This window comes from Oryzias melastigma, linkage group LG4 (genome assembly GCF_002922805.2).
Source record: "Oryzias melastigma strain HK-1 linkage group LG4, ASM292280v2, whole genome shotgun sequence".
NCBI lineage: Eukaryota > Metazoa > Chordata > Actinopteri > Beloniformes > Adrianichthyidae > Oryzias > Oryzias melastigma.
This window is the reverse complement of record NC_050515.1, coordinates 710,662-716,404: the sequence shown is the minus strand read 5'-3', so window position 1 is coordinate 716,404 and position 5,743 is coordinate 710,662.

Below are 5,743 nucleotides of genomic sequence, written 5' to 3'. Positions count from 1 at the left end.
TATTTGTCAGAATAACTATTTTAGCTCAAATATCATGTCATCATATATATTTTTTCAGGTTCTTTTTTCTTAATTGCAAGTTTTTCAAGTTATTAACTGACCACTCAGATGCCTCAGTAAAAACATGTGGTCCTCACTGGCTCCATCTCCAATGTTTGATTGACAGATTTTTCCAAGCCAGTGGAAGGGGTGTGGTCTTCTAACAAGCTCACTCCTGATTGGTGACAGTAGTCGCCGTAGAAACTTTGACTCAGACTGACTCAGACCAATCACTGTTTTTTGACCTTGTGTGGCTCCAAATGGCAGTATTCGTATTGTGGAAAAATGGTGACTGAATTTAACTTATTTCACTGTAGTCGTTTTCCATTGGTGACGTCACACTCGATCAGTCCAGCTCTCTTATACAGTCAATGGTGCAAAGCAACCCCACCCACTTTGCCCCTCCCATTGCCGAGAGCTCTCTGTAGTCGTCACATATTGACGTTTGGTTAAACATCTGGTACCAGTTGGGGTCCGGTATCACATCTAGCCTGTGTTGCGTTAGTGTTCTGGGTTTGGGTACTGGTGCGCTACGCGTCGCGATACTGGACTGGTTCCAGTTCTCAGCCCAGAGGTTGGGGACCCGTGATTTAATGAGAACAGCTAGTACATCGAAAAACAACGAGTCGGGGTCACCCAAAATGTGAAAAAGCATTCTCCAACTGCCTTTTTGTGTCTGCTCCTAATTCACAACAATTTGAACAAAGCAATACTCAGGAATGAAATGAGTATTTACCATTTTTTTTAAAATGTTGAATAATTGTACATTTTAACCAAAACAACTGTGAATTTTATATTTGAAGACCAAAAATAAAATGAAATAAAAGTCTGTCAGGAATAAAAATGTCAACAATAAATCTGTGTTACATGATATTATTCACTGTTAAATGCTTACTGTAAACTTTTAAATGTAAATCATTGAAACAGAACAATTTTCAGAAGTATAAATAACTCTCATTGTCCACTCCTCTCAAAGAGGAGTTTAAGAATTTATTTATCCCAATCAAGGGGCGATGAATAAAAGAACATTTATCACGTGAAACAAGAAAAGATGTGTTCTGCCAGATTATAGTGAATTTGCTCATTTCCGCCTGTAGTCCTTGTAAAGAACAAGTAAAAGCAAAACTAGTAAAATCGTGAAATTCAGCAGAATGGGATGATGTTAAAAAACAGAGCAGAGTTCACCAGATCAAGAAAATGTACAACAAAGCTGAGCAAGCGACATGTCTTATTTTCATCACACTGTCACTCACAGCCATTCATATAAACAGCACTACCACTCCTATTAAGAACCACATACATAGAGACAATCCCTTTCAGTTTAGTAATGTGCACAATCGCTTTCTCAGTAACCAGCACTTTGATAAGCAGACATTTATGGGGAATTTGTACACAAGATCACTGTAGACAAGGAGTTCCACTGACTCACAGGAGAAGGAAGAACCACCAAACTGAGTCCTATGTTTGGGAACGCTACACTCACTCCTGATGACAGAGCGGGTTACTCGTGCATAATTTCAGAGCAGTCTGACAAACTCATTCAGGGCGAGGCAAAAGGATTGTAAGTAATTTTGTGAAGTAAACACACATTTGAGCTTTCAAAATGTAGAATTAGAAAGTAAATGACAGTGGTGATAGTATCATGTGTTTTTTTTGGCACGGATCATCAGGCTACTTTTATACAATGGATAGAGTGGTTTTGTGTTTTACATGCTTGAGACCAGGATGGGATACAGTACAAAAACTGAGAACTGATGAATGATTACCATCAGATTGCATCTGTATCTCTGTTTTTCAATATCAGATGAAATGTCTCAAATTCTCCAGACCTCAGTCTTCTAAGCAGCAGTTCTCACTGTAAACTTTCCCTTTTATTACATATAATCGACATTTTAGACATGAGCTAGAAAGAGTTGCCACTGGTTTACAATGGCTAGTAAAGTAAGTACGATGGCCCTGAGGGGTCATGACACAATACCTAAAGTAATGTGTTGTGACCCTAAAGTGTTGTGTTGTGACCCTAAAGTGTTGTGACCCTAAAGTGTTGTGGCCCTAAAGTGCTGTGTTGTGACCTTAAAGTGTTGTGTTGTGACCTTAAAGTGCTTTGTTGTGACCCTAAAGTGTTGTGGCCCTAAAGTGCTGTGTTGTAACCTTAAAGTGTTGTGACCTTAAAGTGCTTTGTTGTGACCCTAAAGGGTTGTGACCCTTCAGGGCCACCGTAAGTGGCTAATCACAATCAAGATATTGTACACAGTTTTTATTTTATTGGTTTTATGATGGAACCCTGCAGACTGTTGGAAATGTCATTTGGTTCATGGGCCAGACTTTGGACATGCCTGTTTTACACCACACTAAATATATATATATATACCGATAAACATTACCTATCTGTTCTTTCTACATTTTCAAAATACTGTGCAAAGATTGGAGTTTGTGCTGAAGCTAAGACGTTCCTCCGTTTGACTCTGTAACTGCTGCAGGAGTTCAGGAGAATCTCTGTGTCTCCTGGATAGAAAAGGGGATTGCTCATGAGAACCAGAGCAGGAGTGTTATCGGGATTTCTGCTGCCCAGTAAAGCAAGACATTCTTTTCTGGCACAGTAACAGCAGCTGAAGGTGATGCAACTCCAATCTCTTCTCTGAATCAAGGCCAGAGCAGCACTCTGACACGGCATGAGTAAGTCAAACCGATGAACTGAATGTTTGGTACTGACGTTCTGCTCACAGAACAAAAGCACAGGAGTGTGTAACAGTGTTCAACAGCTCCACATTTAAGAGCTTTCAGAGCTCATTAGATCATAAATCAGCAGTAATGTCTCCATGCATGTGGAGGATTTACTCAGTAATGCTGTAGAGAGAAAAGTATCAGAGGTTTGAACTGTGCCGTGTGGAATGATCCTCACAAAGATGCAGTGATAGCTTCATCTATGAGGAATGAAAAGTGTTGTGAAAAAGCTACAAAAATATTTCCATTCATATTTTTTTTGTGTGTTTTTAATACTGTTGCATAATATCCATATTTGCATGTAGATCATCTGGAAGAATTTAGAAAGAAGTTCAAGGAAAGAAGGAAGGGGAAATGTTTTTATCCTCTGATCAAAAATGTTCAAAGAAAAAACAAGGAATTCATGAGAACGGCTTATTTTTTAGGTGAAGTGTCCAGGTAATATGTCAAAAGAAGCTCCTTCCACATTTCTGTTACAGAGGATAACTTTCAATACTTAAAGAGCCATTCAGGCTGACCATCAGGAGAGTATGGAGAGAAAATAGACTCACCCTGATGCGTTTACACAATTTTTAATTTGTGTGTAATTTGGGATTTGTGTGTACGTATTCTTGATTTGTAACTCATACAATACATTTTGTTCATAAGTACAAAAAAATGTGATTTATGCATGCACAACTTAAAAATTACAACGCTTAAAACTAAGTTTAAAAATTACGTACGAATTGTTTGTTATAAACACAAAACCACATTTACCCACAAATCTGATGTGAGACTCTTCTTGTCTCCAAGATTCGTCTGTAAGTGATGCGTTTAAATGCTGCTAGAATTCTGGGTCATCACAGTTTTCTTTTCAGTGGTTTTGAACTTAGGTTATTAATAACATTTGGTGAAACTTGACATTTTCTCACATTTTTGTGTGCAATTTTTAAAGATTTGTTTGCGTAATTAGTTTCAAGCTGTTGCAATTTTAATCTGTACATGTGTAAATTGTATTTTGTTTTTTCTTTATTTCGTAATTTTTATGCACAGAATGTCTTGTGTGAGTTACAAATCCAGAATTATGCTCGCACAAATTTTCTCTCCATACTAGAGCCACAAGGTCCATCTTCACAAATTAATGGCTTGTAATTCTGGTATTGCTACTATCATGTTAAATATAAACAAAATATTATTTTTTTTATTATAAATCAAACAGAAATGTAAGGAAAAAAATACCCTTTTTCAAAATATTAAATCGTTTATAACATTTGAGAGGTTTGCATGACTTCCTTTCAAAATAAAAGACTTCCTGCATCACATTATCTCAATGCAGTAAATGTGGATGTAGATAGTTTGTGTCAGCAGGGATTTTAAAAACAAATGTGCACTGTTAATTTGACTGTTTGTGGTGTATCTAAGACAGAGTTTTATAAATCTATTTAAAATTAAATAAGAGCTAACTAAGTAACCCATAATGTGTTTTTTGGACTAAATCCGTGATTTTTTCTTTTTCTTTCAAAAACAAGTCTACCTTATAAACTGATGAGTCTTAATTATGAATTCTGGTTTTGCTCACTGGTACACAACGCTCCAAAATATGTTTTAACTGTAGTAAGCCACACTGCTTGATGAATTGTGGAGGATTATGGGTACTGTAGTGGAATTAAATCAAACTTTATTCAACTGTTTACGAACGAGTTGAATGAAGTCTGATTTATTTGAGTTTTTGTGTTTTGCTTCTTTCTCATTGTATATTCAGAAAACTCGACCGCTGGTTGTATTTTTGTTAGGGCTGTAACAAGTATCGGAATGCTCGGATACTTGCGATCTGCTCCTTAAAAATTGAGTATGAATAATTGTAACATCCAAGATTACTGATTAGCAATCTTGATAAATATAATATGCAGTAACATTTTTATTATTTGCTCTGAAATGCAGAATATTGTTGTATTTTATTTTTTGCATGAAGACATATCAGGGTTTTTATTTATTTATTTGTCTATTTTTTATGTGTCAAAAAGAGCTGTCAAGATAGGAAAATGTTGAAAACCTTTGCAGTTCCCACAGACATCTTCTGCAGAATGCATGCTGATGTTTCAGTGTTCAACAATGGCCCAGCACGCACAATTTTCTTTTTTAAATTGCACACCTGATTCATGTGGATGACAAGACGTCTTTCTGAAAACAGTTGTTTGTTCAAAGATGTCACAATCTGACAGAAAACTTTGACTAGTGGCATGTTTTCTTGCTCATCTGGACCTTCACCTGTCAGCTGCAGCTATTTACTCCCCAGCCTGCCTACTGTTGTAAAACCGCCAGTTCTACCACCATCACCCACTTCCAGTCATGTGGAGGTCATCTGGCTGTGGTTGGAGTCATACCAATGATTCTGTAACGCCTTTAGTTTTGAAACCATCCTGGTATCTCTGTGTTGAAGGTGATCACACCCAAAGATTTCACACAATCTTAGTTTATGAAAAGCAGTTCATAAAATCAACAGGTATCAGGGAGACGAGCAGAACGGCAGCAGACTTCAGTTAGGTGACTGCTGGTCTGCTCTGTACATCTATAATCTATTTCTCTCCAAATTTCAGCTCTTTTAACCTCTTAAGACTTGAGCTAATATTTGAGCTAACTCTCTCCAGCCGTAGTCACAGGTCACATTCCAGGTCTAAAGGGGTTAAAAACTAATTATGTTTGACCCTTTCCTTTTAGTGTGTTTTTTACAAACAAAAATATATACATTGAGGTTGAATTCTGGGTAACGGTTAATAATTAGCGGAGTTAATCTCCGTCAGGAAACTAAATAGCAACTGGATGAGTCACAAAACAGAGGATGACTGGGCCAAACACCAAAAAAATGCAGAATGTTTTCATTTTATTTCAAGATTAGTTTGCTTTTTATGGTATATGTCAGGGATAATAGGCAAAGGTGGACCCCAAAATGCAATGAGTCAGGATTTAGTTAAGTAAAGCAGTTTATTATGTCTGCAGTAAG